The 20,831-nt window shown below is 36.8% G+C and overlaps 1 long non-coding RNA gene across 2 annotated transcripts in view; it reads left to right on the top strand.

Annotated features, from left to right (window-relative positions):
* Positions 1-20,831, top strand: part of LOC120460554 (uncharacterized) — a 107,159-nt gene that overhangs the window by 1,217 nt on the left and 85,111 nt on the right. The window lies entirely within an intron of this gene.

Below are 20,831 nucleotides of genomic sequence, written 5' to 3'. Positions count from 1 at the left end.
GTAATTCATTCAAGAGCTGTGAGTGATTTTCTCTTTGCCTTTTGTTGTTTGACTCTCAGTAATGTCGCAATCGTCACATTATACTGCTGCCCCTTTAAGAACGAGTTCAGATTTCATATCTACTGATGCACCATATTTTCTCCCAACTACTTCCATAACTACGTTCATTTTAGACATAAACGGTTTAAGTGTTAATCTCCAAGCCGGTCGGTTTGACATTTTTCTTGTGCAGGCTACATTTGATCGTTTAGACGCGCATATGAAGCCCAGATTATAATTTGCTTGTCTTGTTGCAGTCTGTTTCGGAGCGCGCGCGCATTGGGAACAGCATTTCTTGCGCAAATTTTGTGCTTTTAATAGCTCTCTTTATTATTAAAAGTGTCCCGCAATTTAGCAACAGCAGAGCCTGCATTTTACAACAATCACAGATCGTGCTGATTCTGTCTTTAAGTTTTAGTATTAAGGAGAAATGACAGCGCACCGCCGCGATGGGAAGAAAGTTGGCTAGACAGAATGCGGCTATTGTTTTTAATGGTTTTTTTTTACCTCAATATATTCTTTAATCTTTGGAAATCAGACTAATATCATAGATATAACCAGGCTACGTTTCCTCTGTCGTCACTCATTAAGCAGGGCTGTCGTAGTGCGTGCTGTGGGACTGCGTGAGAGATCTCTCTCTTTCTCTTCTGGACTGCGAATTGCAAACATGCATCACAGACAAATAGTTTAATTAATACGGCTTTGCAAACATTGCATTTTGCGGTCTTGCTCTGCTGCGGTGTTTCCAGTGTGAAGTATTTCCACACAGCGAACATGTTGGTAGCTCAATCCTATCCTGCTAGCTGGCTGCAAACTGCGGAATGGATTTCCTGAGCGGGGGTCTGTGTGTCTCATTGAGCCCTATTTTTTACAGTCTATGATTGAGCTGCACCTCCGTTCAGAATATCCATTCCACAGTTTGCAGCCAGCTAGCAGATTAGCAGGCCCGGGGAATCCCTTTTGCAGTCATTTCAGCAGACAACGTTAAAGCGCAGACATGGATCATAAATATCGGATTTCTCCGCAGGTTGGATCGGAAAAATCCGATACGTGAATTACGCTGGTATCGGTCCCGATACCGATACTGGATCGGATCGGCCCCATCCCTAGTATTATGTAATCCGTCATTTTGCATCACCGGAGGATTTTTTGGCCAGAGGCTAAAGTCAGTAGTTGGGTCTGTCCTGCATGTTCTCAATCCGCCCATAGAGGGTGGGATCTCACTCAGAATGAACACTAGTGTCAGCCATATTTTTTTGGAAGCTAGCAGGCTCTTGTTCTGTGGAGAAAGCTGAGTAGTAGGGGTTACCATTAGGGTTGGGTATCGTTTGAATTTGAACGATTCTGATTCCGATTCCGATTCCTTGTTTCGATTCCGGTTCCTAACGATTCTCGATTCCGATTCTTTTAAGAGGCAGGGTCAAAAAAGTTTAGCTAACCTTGCTAACCAACGGCCTTTCTGAAGGAAATAATCCTTTCTGAAGGAAATACTCCTTCTGTGAAAATACTCCTTTTGTCACAAATTTTGCATTTTGCCGAGATTTCGTTATTTTTAGAAAAGTGAAGCCACACTTTGGATCGCCGACGTACTCAAGGTACTCATGTTCGACTTGCGTGGTTATGCCAACACTTCAGGTAGACGCTTCTTCGTTGATGTTGTTCAGTGGTTTCTTCTTCCGCTCGGCAGACTGTGAATATCGAAACTAGGAATCGAAATTTTAACTTTTGAATGATTCCGGGAAAAACGAAAAGTTAGTCTCGGTTCCAATCGATACTCGATTCTCGATACCCAACCCTAGTTCCCATTCTCTTTTTCCCGGACATGTCCGGCCGTCGATGTCTGGGATTCAGCTTTTGCTTTCTGCAGTCGACATTCATTGTTTACATGCACAGCTTTTGTTTCAATCTAACTGAATTCATTCAGATTGGTGAATCTAAATGTAGTGTTTACATGAACGCTAAACAAGTGTTCATCTACATAAGCCAAAAATACATTTTCTGCATTGTTTTTAGTCTAGAAAGCTCCAAATTTATAAGTAATTTCACATTTCTTCTACATAAATGACCCATTTTAAATACACATTCATCTTTCCAGAGGTGAAGTATCCCTTTAATGACCTCTCACGCACAAAGAAAACGACATTGTTGGCCACACATAACTCATTAATCAAACCAATAAGTTTGAAAACACCTTTTGCATTTTACAGTGCATGCATTGGTCAGTCTATCATGTAAATCTATCATCTATCAAATCTATCATAGACATTGGTCAGTCTATCATGTATCAAACCGTGACCCCAAAACTGAGGTACATTCCAAAACGTGACTCCTGTATATATACTGAAAAAGTTTTAGTGTATTTTTTTTTAATCATTATGTTTCCCAGACTGAAGTAGTAGTATTTCAGCTTACTGGTCTGTGTAGGAAGTAAATGAATCAAACTGTCAGCACATGAAGGTTTACTACAACCAATGTCATTCCCCTCGGTGTGAAAATGCTTTTGTGTCCTCTCTATCCCAGCATCAACAAAAATGGATGCATAGTTTTAACCAAAATACCATATTGTTTAGTTTGCTAAGACAAATGTCGCTTTTATTATTCCTCATGCAGTTCAGGGTCTGTAACTCATCCTGCGCTCCAGTGATGTATGTTTATTTGACAGGATCAGGCCACCCTTAAAAATATTCTTGTTTGCCGTAACCCGACCGACCCTGTCAATTTAGGGCCGACCCAATTTTTTATTTTTTTTTTCCTTTTAGTCCGACCGACTTGCCGGTTGTAACCTGCGTTCAGACCGACCGATTTTTTTTTTAACTCTTCAAACTACTAATTCAAATTCAATAAAATAATATTAATTATATTTTAGTTAGTATTGTGAAAGATGCTTGTGTCTACATAGCCTACAAACGTAGGCTACGTTCTTTCTTTTAAATAAAAACCCGTGGCGTCATAGTCATCCGATTATGTTTACACCATTGGTTTAACGTTACGCGTGTCACACTATGGCTTGTACGTTTGCTCGTTTCATTCAGTGTTCCCGCTTGGTACCCGGTATTAAAAGGGTACCCGGTATTAAAAGGGCAACTATTAAAAGGGCTGAATATCAACCATTTATATATATAATAATAATAATATTAAGCAATTTGTCTGTGATGCATTTTGCTATTCGCAGTCCAGAAGAGAGAGCGATCTCTCACTCGGAGCCACAGCGCGCGCAGCACGACAGCCCTGCTGAATGAGTGACAATGAGAACAGAACGTGGTTACCTACACTTTAGATCTGGGATATTATTCTAATTGTATTTTAGATTTCCGCTTTCAAAGATTATAAAAAGATGATATTTGAGATGAAACCATTACATACGCATTCTGTCTAGCGCAACTTCCTTCCCTTCACAGCGTTGCGCTGTCATTTCTTCCTAAAACCCAAACGTACCGTCAGAATCAGCACGATCGGTGCACTCTGTACTGTTGCTAAACTGCGGACGCGTTCAATCATTAAAAGAGCTATTAAAAGCACAAAAGTCTGCGCAAGAGACGCTGTTCACGACGCGCGACGCGCGCTCTGAAATGCACTAAAACGAACGAGACAAGAAAAGTAGGCTATAGCCTCATTTTGGGCTTCATGTGCGCTTCTAAACTATCAAATATGCATAAAATATAAAATGACCTGCTCTGAAATTCATTTAAACACAGTTTATGTCTTAATTGGACGTAAATAGTTGGGAGAAAATTATGGTGCATCTATTACAGTAGAGTTCTGCATTCGGTCTTAAAGGGGCAGTAGTCTAATAAACGTGACGATTGAGCCAGTAATGCGAATCAAACAACAAAAGGCTGATAAAAATCACTCACAGCTCTTGAATGAATATCTTAAACTTTAATAAGCATTAATTTAACTATGATAAACTATGCAGTGTCATTTTACATTTGATTAATACATTACATTTCTTTTCAGACAGAGCAACAGACTTAACTGAAAAGTAGCTAATTTTAGACCTTCCTGAAATTAAAGCACTGTGTATATAGGTTAATTTGTTTCTTTGTTTAATTGTATTCTTTGTTTGACCATGTGTTTGTACTTGTTTTTGCCTATCTCATGTATATATGCACAACAAATAGATATTTTATACATTTTGTGACTGGCCTAAAATTAACACTAGTGGTGGATGCACAGTTTGAAGACCCAGTCAGTGACGTCAAAATATGCTTTTTTTTTTTTTTTTTAATTCACGATCACAATGACCAAAATTGTACTTTTTTTTTTACACTGAATCTTGAAAAAAAAAAATATAGACCTACCTACCGACCCTTTTTTTAAAAAAAATTGCTGTTACTGCAAACCAAAATATTTTTAAGGATGGCCTCAGTTAGAGAGACATTTCTGTCTCGCTCGGTACATTGTGTATGATGATCTTCATGCAGCGTGCCGGCTGAGCCTCTTTGTCCTTTTAAATGTCTCCTTTTGTGTTGGTGACCTGTAATAAATGAGTGTGCGTTTAAAAGTGGCAGTTGTGTGAAGTGATTAGGGAGAGAGGGAATTCCAGACGAGAGAACACAGTATCACCAAAACTGTGGCTCCGTTCCAAACCCTAATGAGCTCCCTATATGGTATGATTTGGCATCACATGCATGCTTCTCAAAATTATCTGATTTATTACCAATCAAATTACCTATTTGTGAAAGGGGATATCAATGCATTGAGGATTATGCAATTCTAGAATGCATTACAAGAAGTTTCTGAACTTTTTAATTCAAGATGTCAGATGGAGTCAAGACAATGTTTATTCAGTGCTGAAAACCTAACAAAAAAGTTCAGTGTTATCATGATTTATTGTACATGGAATAGCATATATTTGTGTTATTTTAAAATAGCTTTTAATCTTCTATTTTTTTTGTTTTTTTTGTTTGTTTTTTTGTAAATGTATGTGCCTTCGTAATTTATTTTTATTTTTATTTCAGTTCAAATTTATTTTTAAAGTAATTTCAAGTTTTATTTTTTTAGTTTGTCTGTATTTTAAGTAAAATATATTTTTAATTAATTTAATTAATAAAAAAATGTTTTAATTAAAAAAAAGGAAAAGTAATATTTGTTTAATAGTAAACAATAACAAGACTTGTTGGTAACATGGGGATTTTGCAGTACCATTGCACATGAATAACAGAATGACAGATATTAACTTTTGGGTGAAATTATTACTGATCTTACTACTACCAGGTGTAATTGTGGTATCGTATGTGCTTTTTGTTAATAAAAACTTTGTATAAAGGGATAGTACTCACTCACATTTACTCACCGTCAAGTTGTTCTAAACCTGTACGAGTTTTCTGCTGAACACAAAAGAAGATATTTTGAAGAATGTTGGTAACCAGACATTTGACTATGGAAGCTCGTTTCCGCCACAGAATGAAAAATAAAAAAGGTAATTGCGACTTTTTATCTCACAATTCGGACTTTTTTTCTCACAATTGCGAGTTTACATCTCGCAATTCTTACTTTATAACACATAATTGCGAGATGTAAAGTCAGAATTGCGAGATATAAAGTCAGAATTGAGTGATATAAAGTCGCAATTGCATGGTATAAAATTTCAAAATTACGAGGTATAAAGTCAGAATTGCAAGAAAAAGTCGGAATTGTGTGATATAAAGTCAGAAATGCACGATATAAAGTCAAAATTGCGTGTTATAAAGGCAGAATTGCAAGAAAAAGTCGGAATTGCGCAATATAAAGTCAGAAATGCATGATATAAAGTCGAAATTGCGTGTTATAAAGGCAGAATTGCGAGATGTAAACTCGCAATTGTGAGAAAAAAATGTCAGAATTGTGAGATTAAAAAGTCGCACTTCTGTTATTTTTTTCTCAGAATTGCTTTGTATTATATATTTATATTTATATAACTTTATATTATGCAATTCTGACTTTATATCTCACAATTCTGACTTTATATCGCGCAATTGCGACTTTATCTTGCAATTCTGACTTTATATCGCGCAATTCTGACTTTATATCTCGCCATTCTGAGATAAAAAGTCGCAATTTTTTTTTTTTTTACATTTTTTTTATTCAGTGGTGGAAACAAGCTTCCATAGTTGACCGTGACACCACTGACTTTCATAGTAGGAAAAAAAAACAATGGTGTCACGGTTCAGGGTGTTTTCATTTTTTGGGTGAACCATAGTAAAACGTGTTGAATTATCATCTTCTTATTAGGGCTTTGAGGCAGAGCCTTGTGTGTGTTTGTCTGTAAAAGTGTACACTCGATTTAGGTGACAGTGGGAGCACAGCTGTCACTTTGCTGCAGAAATATCTCTGCTGTTTTCCCATAAAGCTCTCTGTGAGGAGGTGGGAGTGATGATGTGTGACCTTGGATTACTGGCTCTTCAAAAGGATGTTCTGAGAAACCATCATGACTGTGCTTTATGCCCTCAGTAGGGAGTTTGATGTAATGTTCGCTCACAATAGTAAGAAATTGGATTACAGGGGAGAGCGGATGTGTTTTAGTCAAGGAGGAGTTTAAGCAACTGAGACATTGTAAAGAGTTAGACAAGCGTGCCATTCAGAGTAAAAGACAACATTTTTGGTCTATATTTATGCTAATCGGGGAACATTTGGTTTCAAAATCCATTCACACCAAGTGATGTTTCAATCCAAATACAATTTGGAGCACCAGTGTGAACAACAGAACTGGATCTGTTTTAGGTCCTGTTTACACTTGGTATTAATATTCTCTATACACACAATGCTAAATACAAGATAGGTGTCCAAAACGTTTTGAGTTTGTCCATTTTCAACAACCCCCGAAGGTGGTTAGAAATGCATGTGACATTGCTTTCGTTTCAAGAACGTTCATGCAGTCGAACAGCAGCAAAGGATCGCCTACTTACCGAAAAAAGAAGGGTTTAAACTTTGCCGTTATGTCCATCTTTATATAACCGTCTAATTTAAATTCCCGAAGAAGCACTTATACATGCATACTTACTGATGCAAATGTCAAACATGATATAGTTTAGTCACTGTTAGAGATTTGAGATTTGCATCGCCATCTTTGATGTAGTCGATCAATGTGCTTCAATGACTTTTCAAGATTTTACTGTACCAGTATGCAAGTCATTATTATTATTATTTTTATTTTAGCTTCAATATTTGAACTTGAAAAATATCTGAAACTTTCCTCTAAATATCTTATTTTGTGTTTGGTAGACGAAAAAAATGGCATACAAAGTTTAGTAGAAGAATGACACGAGGGTGAATATATATATATATATATATATATATGTGTGTGTGTATGTATGTATATGTGTGTGTAATATATATGCAAAAAAAAAAATAATAATAATATATATATTATATATTTTTTATATATAATATATATATATATATATATATATATATAATTTATATATTTTATACCTTTATATATGTATATATATATATATTTTTTGCAGTCCTTAAATATATAAATATATTTGCAGTCCTTTACAGTCCTTGCAGTAATACCAGCGAAATTGTGCTATATAAATGGTGCTCATATAAAGGCTCTCATAAAAAAAAAAAAAAAAAAAAAAAAAAAACTACAGCACCGAATAAAATGACACTAAATACTTGAAATAAGGGAACTAAACCTTGTATAATGAACATTCAGTGACATTCAAGCTGTCGGCCAGTGCTTTGGAGAACCTGTACGTGTCCTCACACACACTCACCTGCAAACACAGTTGTGCTCCCCTGTGTCTTCCTTTAGCACCACCCACCATGATGAAACACTTTCCTCCTGGCAAGGTGAAACTGTGCTGAAGCTCTATTATTAATGAGACACAGTGAGAGATTCTAGCAGTTAAGTTCATTAAGTGTGTTTGTGTGTGTATGGGTGTGTATTATTCACAATAAAAATCATCTTGTTTATGGAAAGTCTAAAATTAAAAATTCAAATGCAACGTGTGTGTGTGTGTGTCTGGTCAGCGAGGTTCTCCCTAGTGTTCAGTGGCCACAAAACCTTTCCAAGCACAGTCAGACCAATTAATCAGATTCATTCTCAGTGGATCTGTGTGTGTGTGTGTGTGTGTGTGTGTGTGTACACTTACCAGCAAAGAGACACACTGAAGGTCTTGTGCATGTCAGAACCCAAAGTGAACTCAGTAGAAAAACAACTGCTTTTGTATTCATAATGGCATGGGCCATTAGTGTCATCTCAAATCTTATTTGTTATAGTTATCGTTGTGGTTCAGAATCAAAGTGAGTGATTACACTTTCAATACATACGTATATCTAACATGTGATTTCTTTGCTGTTTACATTCACAGACATAACCAACGGTGTTTGTGAACTTTGTGTTTTTGATAACCCCTTTGTGGTGTGTATTTGACAGTTTAAGCGCAATAAGACATGAAAGAGCACTCAGTTTAATATTCACGGGACAAGCCAGCTTTCTGTGTGTGTGCGCTCAGAAAGCCATATATCAGAAGGCTTTAAAATGCATGCCGATAAACTTTTATTATGATGAAGAACTGCAATGTCAGGTAATCATGAGTGCGATAGAGATAATCAAAACCAAACAGACGTTTTAGTTTTTGGTAGAGTATCCAAGGCGCTGTAAAGGCTCCGCCCTCTTCTAGATAGGGGGCGGGCAGCAGCAGCTCATTTGCATTTAAAGATACATGCACGAAAACAGCCTGTTTTTCCATCCACTAAAATAAAAACATTTATAGCATGGTATAACACATGATCTGTGGGGTATTTTGAGCTTAACTTCACAGACACATTCTGGGGACACCTGAGACTTATATTTCCTCTTGTAAAAGGGAGTTCCTTTGGCCAATTATGCTTTTCTGTGAGAGCGTCTATATGGAATCTATTGCCAGTGGACATTAGAAATATACCATACCATATTCTCACATCGTCTTAAGGACTGGGTTTTGAGCATACACTCAAAACAATGCTGGGTTGTTCGAACCCAAATGGACAAACCCAGGGGTTAATTTTTTAACCCAATATTTTTTTTTAACCCAACATTTGGGTTTGTCCATATTTGACCCAGATTTGGGTTGAAACAACCCAGCATTTTTTAGAGTGTACAAAAATGCGAACACCTCTCATAATATTTAATGTATGTCTGCCTCTATGTTTTAGCTGTCCTGCAACTTATGGTATACAGTATGTATGTTATGTATGGATAGATGGTTATTTTTTTAATTCCCTAACAGTTGTGTGGATGTATGGTTATATAAATATGTTTTATGATGTTATATTTTAATGGAGCCGGTGCTATGGCATTATGTTTTATTGTCGTTTATAAATTTTGTGCCTAATATAACATCTTGCCAAATGGACTACAGTTGAAAATCACTCAAAATCAGATGAAAAACTTGTAACATATTGGCTAATCTTTAAATTCGACTGCAATAAAATATATGATGTAAAAAATATAATGATGTTAATATGAAAAATATTTTTTTTAATGTATGTAAACGAACTGCAAGCAATGTTTTAACGCCTTCAGAACTATATATATATATTATAATATGAATATAGTTCTACATGAAAAGTTTGCACAAATTAAACTGAATTCATTCTCAAATCCAGCCATGCATAGAAGCCTTGCTACTTTCATTTTATAGTTTTCTTTTCTCAGACTGATAGTGTTTTCTGTTCTTCCATTTGTCTGCACAACTTTTGAATTTCTGCTTAATTAAGAACATAATGAAATCCTCTCTTGTGCATCAACCGCCGCTGCGACAGCTCTGATTTGCCCAGATTCTGTGGATTCGAAACCCCAGTCAATTATCGCAAATCCAGTTGAACAATGAGTATTAAAGTGATTAATGGTTTTGAAGGCCGGCTGGTGTCTCACATGCTGGTTTCGGGCACATGTGGCGTCTGATCTGTCTCCTGTGATCTTGGTATAAGTCTCAGTCTTATATGAAGTCTGTCTACTGACCCTCCAAATTGATACGATGTTCGGTGCATCTGTTGCAGTTAATCGTTCACTACTTAGCAGTATTTGCTAAGGCGAGTATGATGTTGTACTTAAGGTTAGGGATTTGAACAAACCTCTAATCAATAATACAAGCAGGCATGATTACTTTCTAAATGTTTGGATTGGAGGCTGAAAAATTCCCTAGATGTGGAAAGCTTGAGCCACGTCTGGACATCAGAACATCAGATACATTGGGTTTTTTGACTTTAGGCCAGTATTTACCCATCTAGTAATCAGTCGACAAAGATATACTGTAGTTCTAAATCATTTTTAAATATAAAAGAATAGCAAAGTCCAACCACAACGATAAAAGCACAGAGGAACGATATTGTTGGATTCTGTTTCAGAAGGATTTTCCCCCCAGATGATGATAAAAACATTGAGAGCCAATCAGATTCCATCCTGCTTTAACCCTTTAGCTGTCACCCCCATATTTGAGAATGTACTATTCAAGCTTAAATGGTTGTAATTGAAGAATGCTATATACCCAAGTTTGGTCTTGTTTTAAAGAAAACACTCAGCAGATTATTTCATACTTCAAAAAATGAAAGTATCAAAAGGTTGTGGAAGTTTAAATTTACAGTAAATTAAATACTGTACTATATTTTTTTTATTTTATATAAAATATATATTTTACAAGATATTTTTTACTCTAAAATCAAAGCCATAAATCTAACCAAGTTATGTTCCAAATTTGAAGTTGATATCACAAAAATTAAAGCTCCCATGAGATTTTGTTTGGACATAGTACCAAAAATAGCCACTGGGTGCCATTGAATTACATTGAATTTAGTTGTATACATTCTGCCTTGACAAATTAATACATTTCTGTCCAAATATCAATTCTGTCACACAATTTGGAACCTTGAGACACAGAGCTGTCTGACAATATGTGTTTAGTCAAGATTAGAAAAGGTTTTGATGAACGAATCTTTTCCCGAGTCAATTGAATGAACCAAATGACACACAAAAAAAGATTTGTTCATTTTGATAAACGAGTTCGAACAGGAGAGTCATGAACGTGCATCACAGAACAGCAAGGTGACCATTTGAGCTTATAAAACTTAAACTTTGTTATTGTTTTTTTTAAAATGAGCGATCGTTTCGCTTGATAAGACCCTTATTCATCGTCTGGAATCGTTTAAAGCCCTTTGAACAGTTTGCACTTTTGGACCTTGAATCGTTTGGTTACCAGTAAAATGCATTATATGGAGAAAAATCCTGGAATGTTTTCATCAAAAACCGTAATTTCTTTTTGACTGAAGAAAGAAAGAAAGACATGGATATCTTGGATGACATGGGGGTGAGTAAATTATCAGCAATTTTTTTTTTTTTTAAAGTGAACTACTCCTTTAAAACTGAGGGAAATATGCAGGATCTTACAAAATCAAAAATTGTCCATTGTTTACGTTTTATTTGGGTTTAATAAGAAATTTTAACAGCTTTATGAAATTACAACTATCCCACTACTAACTAAACTTCTGTGTTGATTTTGAAAGTGTAGAAGTGCTTAGAAGTTTGGAATGGCACGATGAAAAGAGCAGAAGAGAGGAAGGTAAATTATTCCGCATCATTCTAAGGGGCCCAGAAATAATATGTTTGGCTTTCAAACAGTGTAAGACCAAGGGACTTTTCACTTTGACGGGACTTTTGAGGAACTTAAAAAAGGATGGCTGACCGGAATGCAGAATGCTAACTTTTGTTTGGGATGACTAGATTGGGGTGCAGTGTAACTTGATAGCATTGGAATTATGTCTTGCAAAATGTACTTGTGTTGGATAATTATGCTTCTGACATGAAGTCCCATGGAAGGCTGGGGCAGCTAATTTCAATAAGGGTAAACAATCGCTGGCACATCTTTGATGGGCATGTTTTAATTAGAGGCAAATCCAACACATGCGCTGACATTACTTTGGAGAAGGACGAGAAAATGAAAGCCTGCCTGAGGTTATTTATGACTGCCAGTTGGCACAAACACATGCACACAAACAGCCCTGTCTAGAAATTGGTTTTGATGCATTATTTGTGCATATACAGTGTCAGTCTCACTGTCTAGCTTGGATTAAGAACTCTTTTGTAGGCATGTTCATGTTGAATTGATCTAATGATTTCTAGATTGACGGTCGGATAGATTAGCATTGCACAGTGATTTCTGTTAAAGGGATAAATGCACTCAAAAATGTCTTCCAAAACCTACAGGACTTTCTTCAGTGGATCACAAAAGCAAATATTTAGCAGATTGCTCATGCTGCTCCTTTCCCTGATGAAAGTCAGTGGTGACCCCCAGTACTGTACCTTCATAAAAGTAGTCTCCATAACTTCTTCTGAAGTCATAGTAAATGTTGTTTTTCATCAAAAAGCGAATAGTAAAGTATTGATATTATTTATTAATGTTTATTCTCAGGTTTATGTTACTCTATCATGTCTGCTTTATGTTACTGTATTGTATTTAAATAATTTTAAGTTCTGTGCTAGGAGCTCACCATTCATGTGAGACGCTCTCCAAAGAAAATAATTATGATCATAATAATATTGAATCGTGGCCCAACCCAGATAGCAAACTGACATTGAATCAACATGGAAACATGACATCCAAACAACGTTGATATGGCATTGTTTTGCTCATCGAATTAACGTTGAAACAATGTTAGACGCGCCATTCTTCAAAACTAACTTGAAATCAACATCGTTTCAACGTTAGGAAAGCAAACCAATTGCGTCGATTTTCAGTTCGTTTTGAAGAATGGCGTGTCTGACGTTGTTGCAACGTTACTTCGATGAGCAAAACAATGCCAGATCAACGTTGTTTCGATGTCATGAGAAACGTCGTTTCCACGTTGATTCAATGTCAGTTTGCTATCTGGGAAATATCACAATACTATATCGACACATTTTTGCCTATTCCAACCCCCTACACTCTAAAAATTGTTCTGTTGGGTCATCTTTGGGTGAAATATGGACAAACCCAGCCATTGGGTTACATTTTTTTTAATTATATGTTAAACCCAATTTTTGGGTTTGTCCATATTTGACCCAAATTTGGGTTTAAACAACCCAGCATTTTTAAAGTGTGCAGGTTTTATTTTACTATGCAATAATAAATAAATAAATATATATATATATATATATATATATATACACACTCTAAAAAAATGCTGGGTTGTTTCAACCCAAATTTGGGTCAAATATGAACAAACCCAAATGTTGGGTTAAAAATGTCATTTAAAATGGTAACCCAACTTCAACTTTCACTTTCAACTGTATTTTTTAAATTACATTTTTAACCCAACATTTGGGTTTGTCCATATTTGTCCCAAATTTGGGTTGAAACAACCCAGCATTTTGTATATATACTACGCTATCTCACGACCAATTTGTACAAGTGATTAAGAAGTGGCTAATTCGTACTAATTTATAAGACCTCACTCATACGAATTCGTACGATTTGTCCAAACCCATGTGATGGGTAGATTTAGGGGCGGGGTCAGGGATAGGTCATTCGTACGAATTCATACGAATTGGCCAATTCGTAAAATATGTACGATTTAGCAAAAACGTACTAATTCGTAGGAGTGAGGTTGTACGAATTGTTACGAATTAGCCACCTCGTAAAATTCGTACGAATTCTCGTGAGATCGGGTTACTGTTTAATATGCTTTCAATTGTTTTATTATACCAAGTTCATATTATTCATATTTCAAACAAGGATGAATATGTCAATTCACCGGACGTCACTTTTGGCCATGGTGAATGCGCATTGACATGGATGGCAATTTCATTGAAAACAGGTCATTTACAAATAACCAATCATTAAGTAGTTGCCCAGCAACCGCCCAGAACACTAGCTAACCTCTAGCAATGCCATAATAACCTTTAACACACTAGCAACCGCCCCAAACACCCAATAGAGCCACACAGTTAAATGTCCATGCATGAGAGATATGTTTTCTGTCCTATCTGTGTGTGTCTTCCTTTAACATTTGATGAAAAGCTTCTTTCACACTGATTCCTCCTGAATTATGAAGAACTCCATCTCTTTTTCCTCTGTTTTGTGGCTCACCTCTCTTTTACTTGACAGAGGGACTCTTGGCTGACCAGTCTCAGCATATTCCACACAATCTGTTTGCAAACATATGATCACCATGTGATGAGCACAGGACAGCAATCTTCCATCCAGCTTTTGGTGGTTATTGATTATTATCTATCTGTTGGTTAGTTGATGAATTGCCTAATTTGTAAAAGAAGCGTTCGGTTCAATAAAAGGTGATCTCAGCATTTGTGATGCTGATTAACATCATGTTTACCTCAGTTGTATGGGATATTGGGTAGCTCCAAAGACATTTCTAATCTAGTCTTTAATGTAATGTCTCATCTGCCACAATAATTTAGGCTAATGTCTTTGACTTATCTTCATTTGCTGGATTTTCTCAGCTAATATTATTATATGCAATTCATTCAGGTAATTGACGTGAGTGATTAATTTGGTCATATTTTGTTTTTAACAGATTGACAGCCCTGCTTATTATGCATCATTTCTAATTCTTGTTCGCAGATTTTTCATGAATGTCATTGATTTACCAATGGCTTCATATTGTCATTAAGAGGCAAACCTGTGGAATAATTACTGTTTGCTCACACTTCAAACTGTTTGTGGATGTCACTGTGCTTTTGTATGTGTGAAGAGGTCACAGTCACTGTGACTCTCCTGCCTGCGGATTGTCCACTGGTTATTTGCTAAAAGAAGCTGATGTAATGATGAGAAATGTCAGAGTTTGCTTCAGCGGATGATGAATTTAGGAAGTAATACCATGCCTTTCCTTAAAAAAAAGTACTACAGCACTTTTTTTCTGTATTTTACTGTAGTTTCACACTCAAGCATGGCATGAAATCAAAATTAGGTAATATGAAAGGGCAATATGAAAGCATGCAATGTTGAAAAGATGGCCTCTTACACAAAGGAAACGAGAAAAGAATCACAGATTTGAAGATGTCTCCTGATATGTCTCATCTAAAGTTTCAGTAGAGATCTCAACATTTTTTTACACTTTGTATTTAGATTTTGACAAGCTACCAGAGACTGGGAAGTGAGAGATCTCAATATGAACACAAATATTTCTCATCAAGTTATTCCAACACCAAATGATCTTAACTATGCTATTTGTTTACATTTTATATACACTCACCGGCCACTTTATTAGGTACACCTGTCCAACTGCTCGTTAACACTTAATTTCTAAGCAGCCAATCAAATGGCGGCAACTCAGTGCATTTAGGCATGTAGACATGGTCAAGACAATCTCCTGCAGTTCAAACCGAGCATCAGTATGGGGAAGAAAGGTGATTTGAGTGACTTTGAACGTGGCATGATTGTTGGTGCCAGAAGGGCTGGTCTGAGTATTTCAGAAACTGCTAATCTACTGGGATTTTCACGCACAACCATCTCTAGGGTTTACAGAGAATGGTCCGAAAAAGAAAAAAACATCCAGTGAGCGGCAGTTCTGTGGGCGGAAATGCCTTGTTGATGCCAGAGGTCAGAGGAGAATGGCCAGACTGGTTCGAGCTGATAGAAGGGCAACAGTGACTCAAATAACCACCCATTACAACCAAGGTGGGCAGAAGAGCATCTCTGAACGCACAGTACGTCGAACTTTGAGGCAGATGGGCTACAGCAGCAGAAGACCACACCGGGTGCCACTCCTTTCAGCTAAGAACAGGAAACTGAGGCTACAATTTGCACAAGCTCATCGAAATTGGACAATAGAAGATTGGAAAAACGTTGCCTGGTCTGATGAGTCTCGATTTCTGCTCCGACATTCGGATGGTAGGGTCAGAATTTGGCGCCTACAACATGAAAGCATGGATCCATCCTGCCTTGTATCAACGGTTCAGGCTGGTGGTGGTGGTGTCATGGTGTGGGGAATATTTTCTTGGCACTCTTTGGGCCCCTTGGTACCAATTGAGCATCGTTGCAACGCCACAGCCTACCTGAGTATTGTTGCTGACCATGTCCATCCCTTTATGACCACAATGTACCCAACTTCTGATGGCTACTTTCAGCAGGATAATGCGTCATGTCATAAAGCTGGAATCATCTCAGACTGGTTTCTTGAACATGACAATGAGTTTGCTGTACTCAAATGGCCTCCACAGTCACCAGATCTCAATCCAATAGAGCATCTTTGGGATGTGGTGGAACGGGAGATCCGCATCATGGATGTGCAGCCGACAAATCTGCGGCAACTGTGTGATGCCATCATGTCAATATGGACCAAACTCCCTGAGGAATGCTTCCAGCACCTTGTTGAATCTATGCCACGAAGAATTGAGGCAGTTCTGAAGGCAAAAGGGGGTCCAACCCGTTACTAGCATGGGGTACCTAATAAAGTGGCCGGTGAGTGTATATTCCTGGTCTAGGTTATGGAAGCTTGCAGTGTTGGGTAAGTTACTCAAGTTACATCTTCAACAGTTTAATTGGGTTTCCAATTACTCCCTTTTTTTGCATTGCTTTGCAAATCATATATCAACCTCGACCAGTTGAACGATACAATGCCATGCATGGAACAAAAAATTAAAAAGGTAATTGCAATTTTTTTTTTATTTCATGATTCTGACTTTAACTACTGACTTTGTTCCTTAAATTTTGAGATATAAACTTGGAATTATACGAGGAAAAAAAAAAGAATTTTGAGATATAAACTCACAATTTATTTATTTTTATCACAATTCCGACTTGATATCTCATAGTTCTGAGAAAAAGATTTTAAACTTGCAATTCTGAGTTTATAATTTGCAATTCTGACTCTTTTTTTTCCCCTCAAAACGGAGTTAAAAAAACCCCTCACAATTCAATTTTAAAAAGTCTCGCGATTTCAAGAAAAATTCAAATTCGGAATTTTGGGATTTGAATTTATCTTTTTATTACGCAGTAAAAACAAGTTTGCATGCACTTCACGTGTCCCTGTTTTTTTCTCTCCAAAGACATTAAAGGAAAACAAAGAGCAACCTTTGAGCAATACCATCTTCCTGTGCTTCATTATATTTAACCCGAGATGCATTTGAAAAAATCTTGTTGAAAGTCAAAGAAATTGTTGGAACTGTCAGCATTTGCAATACACTGGGATTCGATATTCAACATGCTTTAGCTTTAAAACCTGCCTGTCTTTTTCTTTCCTCTTTGTGGGCCTGTCTCCATCTCCCAGTGTACGCTTTGTCCCTGTTGTTTTCACCTCACTGTCTGACTCTGGAATAACAAATGAGAGGGGAATCGTGCCTTTCTTGCATCTCCTGATCATCTCTGATTTCCTCAGAACTGTTCTCTTATTCCAACAGTCTGGGTTTGCAAACCTAGTTCGTGTTTGACTGCACATTTGCTCTGAATAGACCGTTCAAATATTTCAGTTAAACATTGAATAGGCGAAATTATAAATAGGCAGCTCAGGCTGAAATTCTATTGCTCAGAGGTTTCTCTTTCATAACACTTTTGTTTCTCCAAAATTTACTTTAATATATATTATAGTTTTTGTTTATATTTTTGAATTAGGTCTTCTTCTCTGGGGTCTATTTGGTGGTGGCATTGGTCATTGTATATTGTCTTAAAGGGATAGTTGACTTTAAAATTAATTTTTGGTATGTTTCAGCTTACCTCAAGGGCATCCAAGATGTAGGTTTCCGCATTAATTGCAATTTTTATATTTTTTTTTAGGTCAAACTGTTCGTGTCTACAGTTCGTGACCTCCTCTTATAATGGAGGTCTATGGTCACCACCTCAAAGCGCATGCACAGAGAAGTCCAAATTAAACATGATTTAATGACTCGTAAAAGTACGTACACATTGATGGGCTAAGACACGAAACGAGCGGTTTGTGTGACAAAACAGTATTTTTTTATTTTTATTTTTTATTTTTACCTCTTAAAGTGATCTGAGGGCACGGGCGCTTTGTGGCTGTGGTTACAAGAGGTAAAATGATATCAATACTGTTCGTTTTCTCGCACAAACCGCCCGTTTCGTGTCTTAGACAATCAATGTGTACTTACATTTACGAGTCATTTAATCATGTTTAATTTGGACTTCTCTGTGGATACTCTTTGAGGTGGTGACCATAGACCTCCATTATATGACTGACAGACAAGAACGGTTTGACCTGAAAATGTAAAAATTTAAACTACTGCGGAAACAAAGACACCTACATCTTGGATGCCCTTGAGGTAAACTAAAACATACCAAAAATTAATTTCAAAGTGAACTATCCCTTTAAATTTGTAAAGCCGTGTACAGGCATTCAAAGATAGTCCTAATGCATTAGGATGTTCTTTAAAACTTCTCTGAATAACAAATTATATTACAAAAAATAATCGCTAGGTGAGAAGCGTTTGAGTAAAGTACTACTGCATGATTACTGTTGCAGGGTTTCAACTCCTGTCTGATTATAAAGGACGGTGGTGCCAGGGGGTGGAGCTGGTCAAATGAATATAATTATGAACCTGAGAAAAAATGCCTTGCACTTAACCCCCGATTGTTCCTGGAGGGGATTTCGCGCAATTAAACTTCGGATAATGGTATCTGCTACAAGGCCAATAAGCAAAAAGAAATTAAAGCAGCAGTTGATACTTAAAAGGTAATCATGCATCACTTTAGATCAAGTGGAGAGTCCATTTGCAGCATGTGTGGGGGTGATTGAAAAGTTTATTGCTGGATCAGTCATTCGGATCATGTTAGAGGCTATAGTTTCTCAAAGGGAGGTTTGCACAAGTGTTATATCTAAAGTTTTGAATGAAATGTCCAGTTGCACAGATGCTTGTTTTCTGAAATAGTTGGTTAAAGCATGCAAGGGTCACCTATATAATACAAGTTGATTCGAACTGCTGGCGTTGAGAGCAATGGCTTTTGAATGTCTAAAATAATGATTTTCTCTTGCAGCCAACCTTGATTAGATGGGTTCTTTTCTTACTTTATGCATATGCCCGCCCGTCCTGTGAAAGGCGATCATCAGGATGCATCATTTAAAACTTTTTGTCAGCTGACAAATGCCTTTAACCTCTTCCCTATATTGCGCTGGGTATATTTTCTCTCTCTTTCTCTCTGTACTCCCTTATACCCCATATATACTCTGACACCAATCCAATGGACAGGTTAACTGACAAGCCCTTTTGTATCTGCTGCAGTGCCTGGGGAAATCGCCTTTACACTGGCGTTGGGAAATAGCTAATGCATCAGCACTGCACACTGAGACACCAGATTAGTCTACCTGAGCAATAGACCTCTTAATATAAAAGTATTGATATTTATTTTATAGAAACCAAATTGTGTTTCCACAGAGCCAGTCAGTACATTAGTTGCATTGATTCCATGATTCTATAATTGTGGCAACAGATTACAAGCAATATTATTAATTAAATTTAACAATAGAATTGAGTAATAATTAATCAAATTAATTACTTAAAAGTTAACCAATTAAAAGGAGTAAAACGTAACCCCCCTCCCCCCAAAAAATAAATAAATAAAATAAATAAATAATAATAAATAAATAACACGTACATTTAAGTTACCATTATGCTGATCAGTGTTTTTTAAAATTATGGTTTTCTCCTTTAGTGATTCTGCTTGTTGTCTTCAATTCCGGTGTCTTCAATGTTGGCAATTTAAAATAGAGTTCTTAATCTTTGACGTCTGCCTGTCATTCAGATATTTTTGTTTAATTTTTTGGTGCAAACTTTACTCATTTTAAATGGTTAACTTTTAAGGAATAATTTGATTAATTATTATTCAATTCCAATTTGTTCAATTTAATTAATAATATTGCTTGTAATCTGTTGCCACAATTTTATTGATTACATAAAGCATATTCATTTTTTCTTGTGTACATAACACAAAATCTGTAAAAAGAGCAAATTGCATTAAAAAAAACAACAACAAAAAAAACATGTAATTGACTCAAAGGTTAATAAATTTGACAGCCCAATATTTCGCACCATAAACATCATTAATGAAGCAGAGGTTTTTGTTCGCGTTCAAGAGCTCTAATGATATCACAGACTTCTCCTCTCTGGCTGTGGCACCACGAGCACAAAAGAGCCCATGGCAGGGCTTGGGTGTCCCCGTTGGTTGCCATGGTGACAGGTGGATGGGGGACAATAGAGCGTCACAATGAATGCTGAGTCTGCTTGTGGTCTAAAAAGATAGTGGAATAATGATGAAAGGGGTCTGACTGCCTCCCTCATTGACTCTTTCCCTCTCATTCTCCCCTGTGACCTTTAACATATCTGGCTTACAAGACTACATCTGAAAAATATAGCAGAATTAATGATATTTATTTGTGAGAAAAATAGAATAAAAATACTAAACATAAAAACTTTGTGGTAAAGACTATTTAAACCTCTGAAGCCCATCCCTGTTGATGGGATACCCATGAAATCCATGAGCAACTATATAGAGGGAGAAAGAGGAAGGCTGACCTGAAAAAAAAAAGGAGAAAAGAGACAAGTACTTTCAGAAATTCCCTCGATGAGGTTAGGCTTTGTAAAAGCATCGCTTTTTGCTGACACTTACTTCAAAAGGTTTGTAGGATGTGTCGCTGTGTTTGTTGGAGCAGGGGAGACTGAGTGTGTGTTATAAAGTGGGTGAATTGCACCTTCCGGGCTGGTCAAATAGTGGCAGCCTCTTCCATTTCAGTGAGAGCCGTGTTTGATTGTGCTTTCCCAGAACTCTTCCCTGCAGGATCCTTTTGATTCTGTCTTTTCAGGACTCCTCGGAGACTCGTGCAGATCTTTGTGTGATCAGGCAGTCTGATACGCTCATCTGTTTCCAGTATGAAAGTCC

Source organism: Pimephales promelas, chromosome 6 (genome assembly GCF_988280905.1).
Source record: "Pimephales promelas chromosome 6, fPimPro1.hap1.1, whole genome shotgun sequence".
Taxonomy (NCBI): Eukaryota; Metazoa; Chordata; class Actinopteri; order Cypriniformes; family Leuciscidae; genus Pimephales; species Pimephales promelas.
Note: the sequence above shows the minus strand (reverse complement) of the source record. Positions and strands in the feature narration are given on the sequence as shown.